The 22197-nt window shown below is 42.6% G+C and overlaps 1 protein-coding gene across 3 annotated transcripts in view; it reads right to left on the bottom strand.

Annotated features, from left to right (window-relative positions):
* The window catches only part of arhgap12b (Rho GTPase activating protein 12b), a 63039-nt gene that overhangs the window by 13690 nt on the left and 27152 nt on the right, over nucleotides 1–22197 (bottom strand). The window lies entirely within an intron of this gene.

Below are 22197 nucleotides of genomic sequence, written 5' to 3'. Positions count from 1 at the left end.
TTTCTACTCCTGTTCACACAGTTATTTATTATCATACAAGCCTAAATCTTAACCTAAAGCTAATGATACCATGCTGTCACACTGGCATTAGCACTGCCAGAGGTACAGGTGTAGTTTCAACTGTTCACTAAAAGGACTGCAGATTTTTCTGAGTAACTGGGTCTTAATTCCTGGAAAGAAATATGGATTTTTGGTGCTTTGAGCACAATTTACTTCATCAAGAGAAGGGGGACATACAGCAAATTTCCCCCTAGCACACAAAAAGAGCTCTACAGGTCAGAGGAAAATACAGAGTTTTAAACAGAAAGTTTTCACAAGACTCTGTGCAGGCTTGTGAAGAGCTGTCACTTTAAATGTGGCTTTTTGCCATAACAGACAGCACTGTCACGGCACGGCGACCTAACAGCTAAACATCTCCTTAGCAACCATAAATATTGCTTCAAATTGTGCAACAGCAGGTTAGAAAGATTGAAAAATTTGGGGAAACAAGTGTTAGAGAAAAAAAAAAAAAGCACGTTGCACAGCAAAGGCAAGAGGAAGTAGAAGAGATAAGTTACGTGTGTCTTTTGTGCAAATGGCTGGTATAAAGTGCCGATGCGGTATAGAGATAAAAAGGTTTCTATTAACTAAACAGTTTGTCTTCCATTTAGATCTTTACTTTTACACAATCTAAGAGATGCCGTCTGAATATATTTTCCTGGATTTGGACCTGGCCCTGCAGTGTCAGAGCAGATAAACATCAAAGACAGTTTTTGAGATGGTCTTAAAACTTGGCAGCATCCGAAGGTCACTCCACAAAAGGGAAAAAGCTAAGCTACGGCTCAGAGCGTTTAATGTTCTGTATGCTCTGAAAAAAAAAAATTGGGGGCTTTTGGAGCTGAGCTGAGTCTGACCGGTGCCAGCTTTGGGTGTCTCTAGCGAGCAGGAAAGCATTAGATACAGAACGCTGTGCCAGCACTGCCTCTGTTTGTTACAGGTGAGGAATGTAGGGGTGGAAACACACTTCAGTTACAAGCTTTTGGGCATCTTTCAGGATGCAGATGGAACTTCCTGCCGGTTTTGGAATAACAGGAATATTTTTCACATGAATTATTATTTAATATCCTGCACACGTGCTGGACCGGAGCAAAGGCCTCGTGGCACCCTGCTGGCTTCAGTTAGTTTTACCCGCTGCTTCTCAGTTTCAAGTCCAACACAGAGCGAGCAGCTGAACGAGGCAAAGCGAAGAGACATGACAGTTTGGCTGAACTCGAGTTCAGACTCGTCCGTCGCCACCAGAATGGATCCAGTGTGCTGCAACTTTAACTGCTCTTTTTTTTTTTAAAGGAAGTAATACAGCAATGATGGAGTCTCGCGGCTGTGGAGAGCACGGCTGGGGTCAAATCCATTTAGATTCCACTCAGCCCAAACAAACCTGAATGCATCTGGTGGAGAAGTAATTTATATGCTTTAATGTCTGTTTTGACAGAAGGGAAACCAAAACATTTTTTTTGGTTTCTGCATTCAGAGTCATTTCAAAATGATTGTAGTCTGAGTGGAGTGTGCACACACTTTATTACTGGGTAAAGGAACACAGTTCAACTGCTGACCACACATGCTACAATCATTTTATATCATATTCTGCTGCCTGCATAGAGTGTTTGTCTTCTTTAGCTGCACTGGTCATTTTGCACCACCCTAACATGTAACGTTTAAAAGGACGCTCAGCTCTTCGTTGTTGTTATTAGTGTTATTACCAAAGACTGGACGAAGCTCCCTTTGTGTTTCCACAGGCTGAGTAGTGCTCCCCTCAGTGCTGTTAATGTGGAACATAATGAGTAACAAGAAGAGCACAACCAACAGAGTTTATTACCAAACACCCGACTAATGACTACTGTACACTCAAACTTAAGGCAGTGAGCAAATGCAGATCACAGTCACTGCGTGTTAGCATGACAACGTAACCACAAAGCTATAGTGATAAACTCACTATAACCTTCACCAAATTCTGTGTCGTAATTCCCAATGACATGTAGATGTTTTGTCACATGAACGCTCACTTTCTGTGTGAAATCAAGCGCACACCTTAAGGTTTCCAGTACATCAAACTTTATATATTATTTGCTTCCAGAGAAGGTACCATGATGGTGCACACACACGCACAGACTAAATCACAGGATGAAAACAAAACTAGCTTTGCTGGTTAAAAACAAAACAGGAAAAACAAAAACAAAAAATACAGCCTCTAACACCATGATTCACAGCTCTTTCATCCTCATCAAGCCATTCAGTGAAAGCTCATTACAAATGATGATCCACTGCTTTCCAGGAAGAGACCACTACCATCAAGATAGATATGTTTCATCGCAGCATACAGGTGACGACTCAGGACCATTTCTAGTGTACACACAGAACTGAGATATCACCAGCAGATTCCCTCCTTACTACAAATGGTAAATGGACTGGACACTTAAAGCACTTTAGCACTTTGCCTCATTTAACAGCTGCACTGCAAGCTGGATGCATCAGAAAGCATGGGGTTAGCATCTTGCCCAAGGATATTTGGCTGCAGACTGGAGCAGCCAGGGTTCAAACTACCAACCTTTTGATTAGTGCTCTGACTTCTGACTTGCTCTACCTCCTGAGCTACAGCGACCCCATGCAGGGGTTCAAAGTCTAGCTTTTCCTTTTTTGTTGCTAATCTGTATGACATCTAAACTCGAAAGAGGGAAAAAAGTGGCAACTCCCTCGAAACTAGACAGAAATGAAAATAGCAACATGAAGAGAGGCTGTTCTGTATGAGAAAGAAAAGCTTCATGCAATGTACACCATACACTAAAACACAACACATATCTGGTATTGCAGGAGACAACAGAGGGACTTTTTTTTTTTTACTTCAAAATTAAACTTGACATGAAGAGAAACATCACTGGCAGTCACCATCTGTTCCCTAAATTCAGACTGGCAAACTTTCACTATGCTGTTATTAATAATACCTGGAATCCAATGCAACAGTTTCAGGAGAACAAAGCTGCTGCTTGCTGCCAGTGCTGATGGAAAGGTCTCAAACTATAAATGAACAGTTTGAGGAAGAGCACAGAGGAACTAATTGTTATGGGACATCAAAATCCATCTGTGCTGGCAACGCAGAGGCACTGTGCTATATTAATGCAGAGGGCAGAGATCTAAGCAAGCTGACATGGTGAAAATATCTAGCAGTCTCATTTGTGTCACCTTGTGTCCAGAGCTGCACACAAAGACGTCGTCGTCATCCTCCCCGGCTCTCCTGTAGCCTCTGAACACACTGAATGCACGTCGCATGGTGATGCACGGCGGCCATCAAGTGCAACGGGGCACGCGCTGTGGTTTCAAAGCACCCCTCACCAACACAGACGCAAAGAAATACACCGCTTTCACTCAGTCCTTCTGACTTGTAATGTTCCAGCTGAAGGTAACAGGAAATCTGAGACCTCACTTTGTGTGTGTGTGTGAGGTGGAAGGATTCTGTTCCCCTTTGCACTTGTCAAACACACACACACAGAGCGCGGCAGTGTACACAAACGCAACTGACACAACAGGAAACTGCTGAAATAGTGTGAGCTTCCCCTACGAAGAATGACTTTCTGTGGGTTTCGCTCAGACCAGCCGCCGACAAAACTGCTTCACCAAAGGCCAGACTCTATTTTTACCACAGTGTAGAGACCTGAGTGTGCTGATGAGAGATAACACCCCCGATCACTACTCCTGTGGACTCTTCTTTCACCGGGACAAATGAGTGCCATATGACAGATTAGGCAAAGTATATTTAAAGGAGGTTTGACAGGCAATAAAAGTGATTAGGAGAAGAGGAAGGTGTTATTTAAGTTTTAACACCAACGGCAACAATTCTCTAAAGATTTTTGCAATTCCATGTGGCAACATGCTGAAGCTCTTTCACCATTACAACACTTAGTTTTGATCACCGATTTCACTTTGTATTGTTTCTAGATGATACCTGGCACACGACAGAGTGTTAAAAATTACACTGGTAATCTTTTAACATGTTTTAGGTGCCGTATTTAATGTACTTGAGAAACAGTTGAAAAATACATCTGAGAATGTTACACTACAGCAGGAAAAGCCATAGTTAATCTTCAGGTATGACAAGCTGCAGCCGACTAAATTTAAAGCACACACACATGGCATCAGTTATCTATGTGTATCATGTGAAAGGGGTCACATGTCATGATGCATGTGCAGAAAATTATTCCCAGTATTGTCATATCTCATAAGAGCTGCAGGGACCAAATCACAATAAGAGAGATACCAGGGTCAAATAAGGAGTGGATGTAATGACTGCACCTCCTCTGATAGCAATTACCCAAGGTAGGCTATTAATGCTATATTAAATATGACTTGAAACTATCAATGAACACCAAAAAGTAATCAGTAAAATGGTAAATTAGGTCATAAATCAAGTGAGAAGTGGGGCAATTTCCTCATTAACTTAAAAAGTGCAAGCTTTAGTTGACAGTCACCTCTTTTTGCAAACACTTTATTTCAACTAATTATATTTATTTAATGCTAAATCACAACAGTCGCTGCGTTATATTGTAAGGTAAAGACCTAATCGGACGAACCTCTGTGTACAAGCACTTGGTGACAGTAGGAAGGAAAAACTATCTTTGATTAAGGAGAAAACTTCAGCAGAACCAGTTCAGGGACGGGCGTCCATCTGGGGGTGAGGGGAGGGAAACTTGACAAAACACAACGATCAATAACAACCGGGAGGCTTCCCCTGCTGGTCAACAGGAAGACTGCAAGTATAAGGCACTTCCTTACCTGTAAGGTAAGTAAGATACGATTGTGCTTATGATGATGATGATTATTTTGATGATAATGTGCCAATTTTAAAGATAATAAGCATTATTTAACCAAAACGTATGACACATTAATTTAAATAATTCACTCAATTAAATAACACACTTTTTAAAACACTCTTTTTCAACAGTACCAGAAAATACAGGCACACCTGCTAAAATCTTCCCTGTGGTATTACACAGTAAAATACAGCAGGCAACTTCAGCATGACGTCCTCCCACAGTATACTCCCAGTACCCTCACTGTAAATCGCTGTATTCTCAACAGGCAGATTCCTGGCTGAAGTGAATGAGATGTGGCAGAGAGCGGGGAAGGAGGGATCAGGACCCAGGGTCTCTGACAGGTAATTAAAAATAGAGAGGATCTAGGGGATGGGTGGAGGGAGCGAGAGAAAGAGAGCAGGTGATGAGGAGAGAGGGAGAGAGGTGCTGTTGAATACAGAACAGTCTTCTTCACAGCAGAGCAGCCTGTCTGTTGGCAGAGCCGTGATAAATGAGTTTCAGACTACAGGCCAGTACAGTATAGGATCTCCACAAACTGCATTAAGAATGCATTACGCAGGCTGAGTGTGTAGGCCCGTGTGGTTTCATGTCGTTAATTCAACTCAGAGGTCTAATGGAGAAATTGAAGGAAGCTGGGAACGGACGTGCACAGCAGAAAACAAAACAACTGATTAGAGAGAGGTTTACTAATAGATCCCGATGAGCTTAGGCTCTGTTGCAGTTTGCTATCGCCCTTGTATTTATCGCCATATTGAGAAAAGCACACTATAAATCGCCTCCCTTCAGTCAGCCTCCTGTCCCACAGAGCTTGTACAATCGCTGGAGAAGGACTGCACCCAGCAGTGCGCTGTAAATTAAACCATAAATAATTCTCTGTGTAAAGAAGTACAGGTCAGGGTGAGGGCAGCAGGGAAGCACAGGCTGCAGTTAAACTGCAGGTCCAGTAGGTGTCTCCCTTGGGTTACGACAGTAGGCACAGGGGTGGGAGGGGGGAGAGTTTCCATCACAAATATCTGGCCATGAGGAGAGTACCGTGAGGGGGAGGGGTTTCTAGCACATGGCAACCCACTCTGCAGCATCTCCATCAATGGTAGCTGTGCAGCAGTTTGCAGTCCAAACAGCACACAAAGGCAGATCAAACACTGCATTTTCTCATTTCAATCACCGATTCAGGATGCTGCTACTGCTGTCAGGATCCTGACAGACTAAAAAAGCCGAACACATTACATAATGTTTACAGATCTCACTTCCCTCCTTTGTGACACAGAATCTACGTTTCTGAATAGACACAGATATTTAAAAATGAACAGAAACAAAATGTCTTTTATGTCTTTTAAATGTCTTTAAATTGTGGGTCTGAAATGACACAGCCCCTTAAGACATCCATGCTGTTGCACTTGGTTTTGCAAATGAAAAGAAAGGGAAGTAGTTCCGCAAAGATGAAAGCACACAGCATGAAACAGAAGTTCAAACTTCCTTAACACGGCTCCACCTGTACTGCAGGCCAGAGCCTGGATAATACAGACCTACTGTGCAGTGTTTTGGGTCTGATCACTAATAGTGAACACCAGCACATAACTCCTTACTGGTAAATGTGATGTTATTTATTTGCTGGTAGGCAAATATTCTTTCCCACAAAGTCAATCTTAGGAGGTCTGCATTGAAAATTAAAGGCAGCAGAGAGATTCAACAACAAGCTCCACTCTCTGTAATAACTGTTGTTAAAATAATAATTCTGTATTCCTCCCTCTCATCACCGACAGCACACGGGTCAATCTCACCTCTGAGCGTGGCTCTATTCCCCCGGTAACCACCTTACATAATGCGACTGAGTAATTGAATTAGATGAAAGCAGGTTAAAGGAAGTGCGGTGTGGTGGTGAGAATAGACGGCATGGTGACTGAGACCACGGAGACATCCAGCCAATAAGGTGGTCACCACGAGAACCGTTTGAAGCTAGGTCATGAGGGTTGGAGAGAGGGAGGGCAGGGGAGAGCATGCAGCATCGCTGAAACGCTGCCTCAATCTGCTCCCATTCCCTCTGTTCTTTTGTCCTCAGCTCTCTCATCTTTCTCTGCTGACCTCTTCCCACCGCCGCCTTCCTCTCTCGCTTCTGTTTTCCCTCTCAAGCCACGTTTCTCTGCAGACACACACACAAACACACACACACATACACACCAAACAACCCTTTCATCTGCTGCATCTTTTGATAATCATGCACCAAAACCTCTTTGGCCATTCTTTCCTTCTTTATCCTGTGCCACCTTTCAGTCAGCCAACGCCCTACTGCTACCCCTCCTTCTCACATTCATCATACTTTCTCTCCCTCTGCTCCAGGAGATATGATGCTGATGACGATGGCCACATCCATATGATCAGATTAACCTACATTTCCGCGTTGCTAGTCATCGCTCCGAACACATTCGCCCACTCTCTCATCATAATATTTCTGGCAAAGCCCTCCCTGTCTATTTTCCATGAACATGAGAAAAGACGCATGCACACACGCGCACCACTCCTCACCTCCCTTAGCAACCAGTTTAAGAAAAAGAGAAAAAAGAAAAAAACGTCTAAATAGTTTGTGCAGGGAAAAAAATGTTAATGAAACATATATATGCAACCTGCACAGGTAGACAGGTCAGCACTTGACAACCAGGGTTAGGCACAAAAAAACAAACAAAAAGAAAAAAAAAAAAGAAAAAACCAAGAGATTAAAATCAAGTCAGCATCTTTTCAGCGGTCGGCATGACGACAGCTCCTTTCATTTCACGGATCAGAAGGTTCGGTGAGGCTCATGCGCTGATAGAGATGCGAACAATTAACCTTTCGGTGTGGAGCTGATAAGGCTCAGCTAAAATGTCAGTTTGTTGTGATAAACCTCCAGATAGCTTGTTGGAGAATAACAAGTCTAATAGACACAAACTGTTGCTGCCTGGATACAGCAGACAAAAGAAGGCTCCAAGTGCTAAAACAAGCTGCAGTGGACAAATGAATTTTTGAGTTTTTGTTCCAAAATCATCTGTTTTACATGATTTAAGGCTTCTTCTTTTTTTTTTGTTCAAACAACATCTCTGCAAAGAACAGAGGGAGTTTCACTGCCACACACTGCCTCTCCAATCAGGTTTCCTTCTTGAAATATTAATTGAGTGAGGGGTGGATTTTGAGGACAGGGGAAGCCTGCAGCCATGTTCAGTCTCCTGTGCATAAGGGGGAGACTGTCGTAGAGCCAAGAATGAGTGTGCGGCACTGTGCTCTGCCTATCTGCAACAACGCAACTGAGAATAACTAGAATGAGCCAATCAAAAGCTTCATTTGTAAAGGACCCAAGGACCTGGTTACTTTACAGGTAAACATCAGATCACAGGGGTCGGATTCTATTTGGGCCTCAACACGAATCAAAGTGTGAATGCGAACACAGACGCAGAGAGAAACTTTTTTTAGTTTTGATCTTTTCTTTAAAGCACATGGAGACATTCCCAGACTATTTAAGAATGTGTGTGTATGTGTATGTCAAATATCACCAGGTCAGTGCATGCAGCTGCTCACACTAGCAGGAGAGACGGATCAGAAACATGTTTGTTGCATGTGCTGCTACTGTCAGTGTATGATGTGATTTGTGTAACAAGCCGTTTCAGGTGGGTACCACATGTACCTTTGCTTCACCTGGCTGTGCTCAGTCTCAGTGGTCAGTGCCTCACTGCAAACGGTGTGGTTCTTCTAGAACAGGGGTGTCAAACTCCAGGCCTCGAGGGCGGGTGTCCTGCAGGTTTTAGATCTCACCCTGGGTCAACACACCTGTTTCAAATGATTAGTTCATTACCAGCCCTCTGGAGAACTTCAAGACATGTTGAGGGGGCAGTTTAGCCATTGGAATCAGTTGTGTTGGATCAAGGACACATCTAAAACCTGCAGGACACCCGCCCTCGAGGCCTGGAGTTCGACACCCCTTTTCTAGAAGCTCCGTGCAGTCTCTATACTCACAAGCGTAAATGATTAAGTGCATACTTGACAGATCTGTGGACCTATTACACTCCAGTCTTACGTCTTGACTCCAACAGACTTCCATTGAATAGATTATTCATATTTCATTAACCAGTTACGACAGAGAAACATATCTGCCTGTAGCAATCAATTCCACAGCAGTGCATGCAACATAATGAATTTTGCTGGAATTTTTTCTAGAGTGGAGCAAAGTTGCTACTGTTATCATGCACAGTGCTATACAAATGAGCTGATGCAACAGAGTGGATGAATTCGAAGATCTGGACCTAGGCATATTAACTGCTCCTGTAGCTGAAAGACAACCATAATGTTATTAGCAGGTTGGACTAGTCACAGCATACATCAGCACTTCAGTTTTCGCTCCACTCCATCTTTACGCATCAGCATGTATGTAACCACCTAACATGTTCTCACTGGTTCTTTTGGATGCCCAGAGGTTAGTTTATGGTGGTTATGGACACCCCTGGCGCTCCATTGGCTAATAAAGTTAGAGTCATTTAATATTGTTTTAAATTAACAAACTTCTGTGGGTTTAATTCACTGCAAAGTTTCACTGTTTAAAGTGCTGGTATAACTATGCCTTTTCTCTAAGAAATACTCAGTGCAAAGGATTGTCTAACAGAGTAACAGATTGCAACAAAGAATCTGAATGCGCATGCTGGGGGAAGTTAAAGGCCACCGATCTGCACAGGAGGACAGACTCCCAGACCCCCCAGGAATGTGTCCAGTCTGGGTCATACCCCCCTACTGTTCAACTCCTTTTGCTTTTCATTTTCTGCCAAACTTGGAGTCAAACTTTCACTAAAAGCTGCGAGCCAGCGTGTGCGCTCTCCGATCAAAGTGTGAGACACGCAGCCAGACTTGTGGGAAAGGACAACAGAGCCGTGCTGCAATCTGTTACCCACACAGCCGTCCAATAAAAAAGGAAGAACAGGATGTGATGGATTTTGCGTACGCTCCTGAGAGAGAACTGGAAGGGGTCTGATAAATGAATTCAGGCTGCACCAGTCAAACGACCTGCCAGCACCCTGACAGCATCAATTTGTTCTGTTTAGTTGCAGTGGGGTTATGGGGGTTGGGGGTTGGGGTATCGATGACGCGCTGAAGGAAAATTCAATTTCTTTAATGGAACTGGCGTTGGCAAATCTCACTCTTATTTCTCATTTCAAGTGGCCCTCATAGTACAAAGAGTGTCTGTGTTCAAACTCGCTGCCATCAGGTTTTCTCTGACTGCAGAGCCAAAGCTAACAGAGGGTCTGTTCTGTGGTGACACCACTAAACATTACACATTACATTCTGACACTTCAGACTATGAAAACTTGCTTAATTAACACAGACAGTGTGCCTGTTTTCAGGTCCTCCTGTATCCAGGCTCACAGACTGCATTACTGCACCAACATCTGTTGGACATTAAAAGAGCAGCACCGGGCTACATATGCAACGGAGATATTTACAGCTGGTGTCTGATCCATCCACCCGTGTCTACGGCTATTAACAGAGCAGAGTGGCAGACAGCGCCACTGTATTTTAAGAACTATTTCGCAGGCGTAATTTTTGTTTTCTTGCCATGTCTTGGTGGCACGGGGCTGAAGCAGAGGCTTAGCAGCATTCCTCTGTGGCTGACAGCTGACAGCTAAGCCCCCAGTTAATGACTAATCCTGCCCTAATGCCTTCAGTGTGATTGGTTCAAGCTAATTACACCGACTCCCTTCCCTGGGTGCAGAATGGCTGGTCGGGTGGGATGGAGAAGAGGTCAAAAGGTGTGTGGACTTGTGCAGCAGAGATCTTGGTGAAAGATGAACAGTCAGAAAACTAACAAGGACCGATTCTAATCAGCTGATTAAGTTGATTGATTTAAGCAAAGCTTTAAAGCAGATTTGTCAAAGTTTTGATAGTTCTAGCTTTTCAAATCTCAAAGCAGCTTCTTTTCACTTGTTGCAACTAAAAGCAGCCACTCCAAAAGTCAAGAGTGCTGAGGCCCACGTAGAAAGCAGAAAACCCCACAGGTCTCCCCCAGTTTTAATCTTCACTCTACTCAAAATACAAGACAAGGTATTGTATTTCTTTGAAATATTTGATTAAAAAAAAACATAAACAACACAGCCTGTTATGTAAAAATTGCTGCTGCTTGTTGAAGTTAAGGGCGATATGTGACAAGCCTTCCACTAGGACCCAAACTCCAATGCGAGCATATATCCAGCTCGCCATTGAGTTCCTGATGAAGGCTCTTAGGGTCCTGTTGATCTTGTATCCAGCTGTGGGGCATTGAGTCATAGGCCTTCTTGTAATCAATCCAGGCAGTGCACAGGTTGGTCAGCCTGGTCTTGTAGTCTCAGCTGACTGGTCTGTCTACCAGTAGCTGGTGTTTTACGCCTCTGGTATTCTTGCCAATCCCTTTCTTTGCCCCATGTATTGACCCGGGTGTCTCTCGTCAACTAGCAGCTGGTTCATTTCTGCTGCCAGACGCTCGTGGAGTGCAGTCAGCTTCTTTAGCCAGTAGGCGTGAACCATGTCGGGGCCTGGTGCTGTCCAACTCTTCATACTAGAGACCCTTGCTTGGATGTCTGCCACCGTGATGGTTACTGGACCCTGTTCAGGGAGGTCGCTGTGGTCTGCCCTCAGATCCACTAGCCACTGAGCATTGCAGTTATGGGTTGCGTCCTTCTCCCATATGCTCTTCCAGTATTGTGCCGTCTCCAGCCTTGGTGGTGCTGTTCTCTTATTGTTCCCTTGCCACTGAGAGTACACCTTTGCTGGTTCTGTGGAGAACAGCTGGTTTATTCTCCTGCCTTCTATCTCTCTGGTGTACCTCCTCAAGCGGCTGGCCAAGGCTGTGAGTCTTTGCTTGGCAGTTTCCAAGGCCTCAGGTATGGACAGCTTGCTGTACTTTTTATGCACTTTCTTTGTCGCACCTTTCTGCAACTCCGTTAGTTGGCTAACCTCCCTCCGTGCTACTTTGATCTTGCCCTCTAGCCTCCTTCTCCATGGAGGGTACTGCCCCTTGTGGCTGTTCAACTTATAGCCAAGTATCTCACTGATCACTGCTGCCGTATTATAGATCAGCTTGTTAGTCTCGGTAAGCGTGGTTGTAGGTATCGTCCGTAGTGCTGCATTATCATCATCTAGCAGACCTTCTGAGGGTACTTCACGTAATATTTTTTATATTGTACCTCGTCAATCTCTAGCTGTGCGAGCAGTCCCTTCTTTCGAATGTTGGAACACTGAGCTACTAGTTGTTTCGCCGTCATTGTGGATGTTGGGTATCGAAGAATCCATAGGTCCTTCATCCTATTCATGTAACCCCTTCCGCCAGGGTTACTTGCGTAGTAGCATTCCAACAACGCCCTGTTTTCGTGTCTTGCCCACCGATGCCTGTCTCGCTCATGACCCACCAGGGGGCCCCACTCCCATTTTGGCCATGACGCACAAAAGAACCATTTTGGATTTAGCTTTAAAGGTTTCCTTGGCCCCGCCTCTCGCCCTGTGGTAGCTGGGATAGCCTGATAGTTCAGCGTTGCTTCTAACCTGCTTAAATCACCACAAACACTTCTGCAGAACACACAACCTGCAAGAAAGATGGTTATGATCAGCTTCGAATGGATGAAAATAAGTTTTGAATATGCAATCTGTTGAGCCGTACATTGGTAAGACCACGGTTACCATGGGAACCTGCAAGCATTCAGATAATCCATAAGAGGCATGAGTTTGTTTTTTGACGTTATTACTATTTTTCATGCCCGGACTTTATCTGCCGACAAACACTGCAGCACTGCTAATGCTGCAGCTAACAGAACACAGAAAAGAGAACTGATTGGTTGTACTAATTTTTTTTAAGTCTTAATTTTGGTAAACAAAGCTTTTATCAATTAGACCTCAATTACACTCTTATACTTCTTGGAAGTCCACCACCTGGGACACACACATAGTTGGTGCCTTATAATTAAAATTCTCAGCAGACGAGTCTGTTACGTCACAAAAACCATTCAGATACACGTCCACACAGACCTGTGTCACATTGATCCGGGAGGACCCCAAATAGTTGCCTTTCCTTTCTGTTATTTATTGACCGGGCTAACTCAAAGAAAACTTGACTTGATCCACTATCCAGTGCATTACTCCGCAAATGCAGCAGCACAGGATCTGTGTTAACCCAGCTGCTTAAACAAAGCCATTATCCTTCCACTTGATGGTCTCATGCTGAGCATAGCAGGCAGGAAAACCTCGGCTTTCATCACACACAGAGCAGAGCTGTTATTGGAGAAGTCTATCCAAATGCGGCATTCTGACGAGCCGTGTTTGTTTCTAGTGAAATACAGATCTATTTTTATTGTACAACATTGCTTTACAGTAGATACAACACACTTTACTAAAGCACAAACTACATCATAAAAACACATATTCAATCTGTAACAGCTCATTAGACAGAAAAACAAGGTCAGCAGAGAGCTGAAGGATTTCATTACAGAAACCAGGCTGTTATAGCATTAATCTACTGCCACAGCAGCCTTTACGTTTATGATTTTAGGATTTTTAAGAAATGCTGGAACCAGGCTGCAGGGATCTGCTCCCATTTAGCCCCAGGCATATTTGTGAGTTCGGCCACTGATGCTACCTGATAAGGCCAGGCTTCAACCACAACACTGATTGATTACAATGTTTTAAAATTTGTGTCTGAAAAAGGTAACTACATGACTCATGGTGCACCTTGTTAGCTGACAGTTGTGTTCGGGTGGTAGTTGAATAACAGGTACTGGTAAGTATAAAATTCAATCTTGACTTAAAAAGCTGGAACGGGTATCATGACAGTTTATGGGGTTTGATTTATTCAGCTCAGCTCTGTGTAGTTTGATTTTCAAAGTTTTCCCATGGTCAACCTTACATCACCCGACTTCTAGGGATGGGTATCGAAACCCGGTTCTTGTTGAGAACCGGTTCCCACTGTTTCAATTCCTTGAAATCGTTTGCCATTTTTGCAAACGATTCCCTTATCAATTCCAGTCGCCCCAAATGACGTCACCATGTTGCAGAGCGTCGCTTACCTGGCAGGAAACACGGTGCCTAAGCGGCTCAAACGCTCAAAAGCTTGGTTATACTTTACGAGAACGGATGACAACAGGGCAACTTGCAATACTTGCAAAGTAGATATTTCATTTAAGGGAGGAAACACTACGAATATGCAAAAGCATTTGCTCACAAAACACGCGATCGTGTTTTTAAATCCGCTCCGGACTCGTGAATCTCAACCCAGCAGCAGCGGTAACGTTTACACGTCCTCTCCCGTTAATGCGGCAGGTAAATAATCAACTAACAGTGCATATTATGTTAGCGCGATCTGCCTTATTACAAAACCTGCTATTACTGTGCATTTAGGTGACCATGATGAGACAGACAGAGTCTGGCTCAGATGCTGGCAGTTCTCACTGCAGTCTACTGGTAGCGTCTCCTTTCAGGCCAGGATAGACGAATGTCACCGAGGCTTGAACCCATTTGCCACAGCAGATGCCCCCGATTTCACTTTGGTAAGTGAATGTGTTTAATTGTAGGCAGGGACATTACTGGATATTCTTGTGTAATTGCTACAGAATAATTTATGTTATACTTTGTTATTGCTACAGAAGAATATTTATTTTATTATTTTACATTTACAATTTTTTTCCTGGGGACCCTGTGACACCCCATTGAAGAGCCGTAGGCTGGATCTCTCAAGATCTCACTGTTGGGTTTGTAAGGCCATGTTACTCCTAAATTTCTATCTTGTTCAAAGAGAAGATATAAAACAAAGTTCTAAGCTAATCGACCTTAGTGTTCTCCTTTTTTAAAAATAAGAATCGATAAAGAATCGAATCGTTAAACAGAATCGAAAATGGAATCGGAATCGTGAAAATCTTATCAATACCCATCCCTACAGACTTCATACAAGGTTTTAGACGGAGCTAATGTCTCTGGGGTTTGTTCTTCAGGAGCAAGCGGGGGGAAATATTTTCCTCGTGAACATCAAACGTCAAGGCGTTTCCTTGGTTGGCACAAAAGCTCTGTCCCAAACCCTAACAACCCCCAGTCCCATTATGACAGCATGTGATGGTACTGTGCCCACTAAATCAGCCAATACAACATGGCAACCAACACAAGCAGAATGTATCATTAACATGCCCGTTTCAGACTGCATTTCATTTTGCCAATAAGAGTATGTTTAACTGCGCAGGTCTTCATGTGCGTCAGCACCTGGTTTTTATTTTAATGAATCTGACTGGAGCCTGAACCAGAGGTCACTTCCACTCTGCAGCAGAACAAAGCTGGAACATTGGCTCCACACATCAGAAAGATGGAACGAGGCTTTGTTGTTGTGAGAGACGAGGAGAATGTGTGCACGTGCACATATCCTTTTAATACACGTGCAAGGGCTCATACGCACGCGCACACACACGCACACACACACACGCACGTTTCAACTTTTTATAAAAGAAGCGTTTTACACACAAAGGCTTCAACATATAAAGAAAAACGTGTCAGTCTGCAGAAAGCACTCCCTCAGTGCTCCCTGTTTTAGTAGATTAGGTTTCAGAAATCACAAACTGTATGCAGCAGTGGAGGTACATAATGACCTCATTGATGAGTTCTGGAAACATGTTGATGTATATTAACATCTGTATTCTTGGTTTGTCAGCATTTGCAGGCACTTGGCTCAAATTAATCAAATCCTGATGAGTCCTGAGCAGGTGAGAAGAAAACAGCAGGATGTGTCATGCAGTGAAGGCGTGATTAGACCGTTTCTCAGCTGAACTAAAACCAGTGATTCATTTCACGCCGATAACACCGAAACAGTTACATAAATAATGATGAAATAAATCCTAGCCGACTCCTGGAAGAGAAGGAATGGTGCACTCCCGTCCTTCACTGTCATCTCAGCATCCAAAAAAATGTTCCTGCTGCAGACAGATGAGCACTTGAAGCAGGGACTGGGACAAAAACAGATCGAGTTACTGTCTTCACAGTACAGACGCCAAATATATTGCGAGTCAGCTGCCATCAGAGCTGAGATATCAACCTGTTAGATAATTGGGACTTTTTTAGTGATGACAGCTTTTACAGATTACTAAAATCTACACATTTGCTGATAACACGCTGATGGCGTGTTCATTTTGCAAACTTAAACAAACAGTAGAGGATTAGGATAATCTTATTGACCTATGCTGCAGAAAAATTTCTTGTCATCCTCTTCAGGGATTCCAGAGGTCAGGGGTGGCTACTAAATGCTGGAACAAGCTAGCATGCTTTAGTTAAAGCCTTTCATACAAAGAACTGCTTCTCCCAAGTCAATCATCAGCTGTTTTCACACATCAGGATGTTCATTAGAGTTAGGTCACTTGTCATAGCTTAATTCAGATATTCCCACACTGGTGGAACAAGTCACAGTACACAGATATTATATCTAATAAACTGTATAAACAGAAGTGAAGTATTATTTTTACGCTAGCTGACAAACTGCCTCATTGTCTGGAATAATTTATCTTAAGACATTAATAAAGTAATGATTGCAGCTGATCGGTGTAGCTACTGTAAGTTGGCATAAGCACAGAATGACACAGTTTTTGCTATTTTGGTTTTGAAAGCCAAATAGTGCAGTTTTTTGTTTTGTTTTTTTGTGGAGCCTTCCAAGGATCATCATCGTTTACTTTTACAAAATAACAGGATTTTAGTTCAAGTGCATGTCGGTGCTAGTCCATCCAATCCTCACCGAACTTGGAAGAAAAACGACTCAACTGCTTCAACCTTTTACACATCTGGAAACTGAATTTTGTGTCCACTTGCGTCCTTTGTGTTACTTTTAACTGTGTATCTTTTACTATTAGTATAATTTTAAATACTCTACATCATTGTCAACAACAGCTAGCCTTCAATAACATGTAATATGTTTGACATTATAGGTGACCCAGTGCTGTTCTGGGATATTTAGACTTTTGTCTTATATTAATTTTTTAACATCTGTGATTTCCCACAAGGTAGTGTAGATTATTCCCGTGCATGAAGAACAAACTGGTCAGATGCCAACAGATTAGTCAAAACGAGTGCATGTCTAAAAAAAGTTATACTGCTGCGAGAAAAACTGACAACCTTAGGTTCAAGATGTCACATTTTATAAACACCAGCCCTGTGTTTGCATCCTGTGAAGCTGATTATGTAATACCTACAGTAGCCTGCTAAAAAAGGTCAGCCTCGATTTAAGTCACTGGACTGTAGTAAGTCCTGCTACAGAGGCAGCAGTGGAAGAACACTAGTTTTAGACACAGAGAGGTGTGTGTGTGTGTACAAGTTTAGAAATCTTTGTCTAAACAAATTGGCATTAGGTCAATTAGATTTGTCCTCACTAAGATATGAAAACAAATGTGTGTCTGTTTTTATTGAAGAAGATTCACCTGCAATAACAGAAATATGTCAGAATAAGTCTCCCTGCTTTATGTTTTGTATGTGACAAAAACATTTTTTAAGGTCTGTTACCTAAAATTATATATAAACAGCCCTCTTATCTAGACAACTCACTGGGGCTGCTGCTAACTGAGGTCTAATTAATTCACCGTAATTACAAACATTAACTTCAGTGAGTGATTGTTGTCAATATGCACAAGCCCTGAGGGGCAAATGAAAACTGAAGAGAACGGTGGTGCGTTACGGCTGCAAGCCTTCCAAGCAGACCGCAGGTTTGAAGGTGTCTGACACCTTTTCATGGCAGCAAATAAACCCGAGTGCAACCAATGACATTTCCAACATAAAGGCTCTATTATAGTTATGTGTTCCAGTTCCAAATGCTATAATCCTATATCTAATTAACATCCCATGCATGAAAAAGGTTTATGGTTAAAGCAGACATTTGGAATTGTCACAATACAAAGAGCACTAATAACATTAATTACAGCGTTGCTCCATCCAGGTAACTGCAACAACGTCGTTGTTATATGAGCCGACACAATGAAAAGAACTGCAGGAATTAGTGATTCACCGTTATGCAACAGTCAGACATGGTACGGGTCTTTCTGATCGATACTGGCCTACGGACTGAGATGAGAACTTTATGCATGGCTGTGGCCGTTTATCTATTATGTCACATCAGTTTTGTGAGCCATTTGAAAGCTAATCATTTTAAAATATTTGTGGTGCACATACAAAGGTGTCACTGAATAATTAAAAAAAGCATAAATTAAACACAAAAAAGTACAGATACTGGAGAATTTGTTGATTGAAAAACTGACTGCTGAAACTTGAAATAGTTCTTTAAGGAAAAACACCTTATGAAAAAGTGCTTGCCCTACTGTATCAAGTCAACATGCTTCATGATAACAAATGCTAGAAGAAACAGTCATCACTGCTTTATACCAGCGTTCACTGAACAGTCAACCAGTGCTGCAGTATTAAATGATTATGTATCATATGAGAGGGCTGGATTAAATGTGACAACTCTTCGTTGTCCAAGCTTACATCTGCATGCTCCTTGTTTACTGGCTGCAGTCTTCCATAAAACAGTTAACGGGCAGAAATAGACGGTTTCACAGTTCACATAAGAAGAATTTTGAAATTGTTCTGGTACATGTGAGGTATTCCGCTATCCTCCCCTTCACTGTCCTGTACATTGTGAGGAGGGCTGATGGAAAATACAGGCCCTGAGAGCCTGGTAGCAGTAGGTCTGAGGTCTATTGATGCTGTGAGCGATGAAGTGCAAAGACGGCACACAATACAAGGGTTCTTGGTACAGAGGATAACAATGACCAGTCAGCCTTCAGTCACTGCAGCTGAGCAGCTGACTATGACGGGGGAAATGGAAGAAATGGGGGGGGGTTAAAAAGAGGTGTGAAGTGTCACAAGGGTTACTTGGTAGGAGGGAGGGAGCGGGCAGAAACATTGTGACATAGGCAGACACTAACAATAGAGAACAACAGAGCCACAGTAGGTACTACTGTGGTTGCTGTGGAGAGGTGGTGGGTGGAAGGGGTTAAGCCAACCTGCCAGTTATTATTAGAGAATAAAAGAACTGTCTGTACATGGTGTATTTCAGTCTTTTCTTCCTTCACACTGGAAGGCAGGTGTGTGGGTAACAGAGAGGAGGGGGGGGGGGGGGGTGCTTCAACTCATCAACCCATGTTGAGGAAAAACTTTAATTGTGAAGACAATCACCTCAGAGCACGCAGGCGAGGCACTGTCACATCTCACAATATCAGCTCTGTTCACTGACACAGTCTGTTCTCGTTACAGGCCCGTTCAGGCTGAACTGCATTTGCCCCGTGGTTAAGTGAAGGTCAGATCCTCTTTATACTCACTCGCTCCGACTCCCTTTTGATGCTGGAGGAAGAATGTGAAAACAAGCATCAGCCTCTTCTCTCTCATGTAACCCGAAACAGACAGACAGCCAAGGTTTAGAAATACTCCTGAGGATGCTTTAGTCTTACCAGGGCTGCCCCCTTCAAAGTCACTGTTTCAAAGCAACAGTTAAGGATCCCTGATTCAACTCAAAAGATTAATTTATCAAGATGATAACATGCGTTGTGCTCGTGGCTATCAGAAGAGAGAAGGCGAAACCTTAGGTAAAGTAATTCCCTGCTAGCTGAGCCCCTCTCTAAAAAAAACGCGGTCATGTGGGTGACCTCCTGTGTGTGATGCAGGCCCGGTGTTGATCTCTCTCTGTTGGTGTTTTTCCTGGATCGTCATAATTGATGTTGGTCCAAGTACCACATCGCAAGTCAACAATCACATTACTGTGACGTCATGGTTTCCTGCAATCACACATAACCTTAGCCGCTGTAACTTTATCACTAACCACGATAACGCTCCCAGCCCTGTCCCTAGCTTCCCATTTTCTGAGTTTTTTTGTCCTGAGTGGACATCAGCAGGGTTTTTTTCTGCATTGTAAAACTATGACATCATAACAATGTGATTGGTTACTTGTAGTGCTAAACCTTAACCAATATTCATTATGAAGATTCAAGGAACAACACCAATGCAGAGATATCAGTACACACTGAGATGTAACCCTTAACAACACACAGCTGCTGTAGTTATTCAACCAACCAAGAAATGCCTTTGAGTTGAAATAGTGTTTTCCCCCACCAATAGCATGTTATTATGTCAAAATAAAGGAATTGGTATTTGAATCACTGTAGTGAACTGCAGAATCAGAGTCAACTGAACGGGGAGGTCCTAATTGTCAACCTTCTATAAGTAAGGCCCAGTTGAACTTGCCATTCGTGTGTTAAATGTTACTTTGACACATAACGCCCACGTAAAGGTTGTTGAAGATGCATGTTCCCCATGGCAACCGGTTGCCTAATTCAGCAGGATAATGCACTCCACCGAACTTGTCCCAGATCTCAATCCCAGGCTGAACATTTATGGGACATTTCAGTAAATCCCCATGAGACAACACACAAGACCCACAGGAGCAGCTACCAATGACATGCCTCGACTTTTCTGTTTTTATGTCACGGTGTTAACCAGGTGGTTTTAATAATTGCGTATATCCTTTGGATGTTAGGTCTAACGTTTCCACAGAAGTGGATCTTGAGTGCTCATATTGTAGAAACCTACCGATCAACAGTTAAACCACCCTAAAGAACGCCTTGCTAAACTATATGGACAAAGGTATTGGGCCAACCTCCTAATGTGATTTCAGCCCCACAGTGTATAAAATAAAATACATTGTTGAAAAAAATAGGTAATTCTAAAGAGCTCACTGAATTTAACATGGTGATGTAAGAATTCAGTCAGTTCATGAATTTTCTCCTCTCCTCGATATTTTACAGTCGACTGGAACTTATGCCCCCTGCTGGAGTGTGTGTATAAGGCATTTCTGCATTGGCTTCCATTGTTTAAACTTATGAGCTGTGGAATGTTTTAGTGTTACTGTTTTGGTGACTGTCTGGTAAACAGACATAGCTCCAGTTCTATGATGGATGCTTTGATTATAGATTTCATATTATCATATAGATTGCTATATTGCTATTTACCAGTGTAGTTTGGATTACTGTCATCTTTTTTAGTTTTAATTCTCTGGAACTTCACTCGTCATGGTGACTACCGGGAGCCAACAGGTACAGCATGAGGTACAAAAGCAGTTTTACTACGAAGCTGCTCTGCTGCTATTCTAATTAAATGATCAACTCGCACATTCAATTTTTAACGAGAAACGTAAAGTAGCACCTCTAGCTCTATATTTAGTATGCACTTAGGTGAAACAACTATGCTACAGCATAGAGGTACTTGTTTATTCCTATTATTTAAAAACGAAATATACAGAAGTCGGATATCTAATAGTATTAGTCTTTTTTATGGAATTATTCTATCAATAACACATGCTTTTTACACAAGGAAATTACAACAGCAGCAGGGCTCGCAAAATTGCTAGCCCGACGTCCCGGGGCTAGCGATTTTTCTGGTCGGGCTACCAAAATCCATCTCAGCCCTGCCCGTCAGGCTGTCATAGGAAGAAAAAATATGTCAATGCTTTTGCATTCTTTGGCAAACGTAGCTGTCAGTATGTGACATATTGAAATCGCGTTTGAATTTCCGCTTGTTTTTTGCTTCACTTTCACTTTGCGATCGCGCGAACTGTGAATAGAGAGCGGCAGCTACTGACTGGTGAGTGACAGATTAATTGCGCACTAATTCCTCTGACATCGTCTTATCACTCATTAGCTTACTATTCAAACGTGACAAGTGAAATCTCCCGCAGCAAGCTTAAACATGTGATACAGGTTGATTGCGCAGAGAATCGCTGATCATTATGCAAGTGCCTGTGTAAAAGCAGATGGATTTACGCAGGTATTTTAGTTCTGCAGAGCCAAATAAGACAGGTCAGGGTGAAGAAGGGACAGCCAAAGAAAAGCCGATCACAAAACGGAAAAGATATGACAAATCAGGCTATGAGGCAAAAGAAAAGCGCAGCTTTTTTTGGTTTCATGGACAAAAGATAAAAATAAAAATAAACCCAGCACAACAAGAAGTCCAGAAGAAACGCAGAAGAAAAAGCTGTTTAGAACAGCGTGATGTTGCAAAGAGTGAACTACCTTTGGCAAAATTTTTCAGTCTTTGCAAACAAAGCAAATGGCCTAGATCTTGGTTCCACTTACCTCTTACCCGTGACTTCAGTGGAAATGTCAGATTCAGGATCTGACACAGACTGATTCATGTTCTACACAGTTCTTACAAGTTCATAGAAGTTTCTGTTCAATTAGAACCAAATATTTGAGTTGATGATTGTATTTTTTTTTTTTTACAGTTGTTGTAATTTGTGTTTTAACAATTTTTTAAGTCAATCAAAGAAAAATTGTCCTCTTTTTTTTCATGCTACTTAAATTTATTTTGGGCTACC

Source organism: Aulonocara stuartgranti (genome assembly GCF_965226115.1).
Source record: "Aulonocara stuartgranti genome assembly, chromosome: 9".
NCBI lineage: Eukaryota > Metazoa > Chordata > Actinopteri > Cichliformes > Cichlidae > Aulonocara > Aulonocara stuartgranti.
This window is presented reverse-complemented; position numbering and strand designations above follow the sequence as displayed.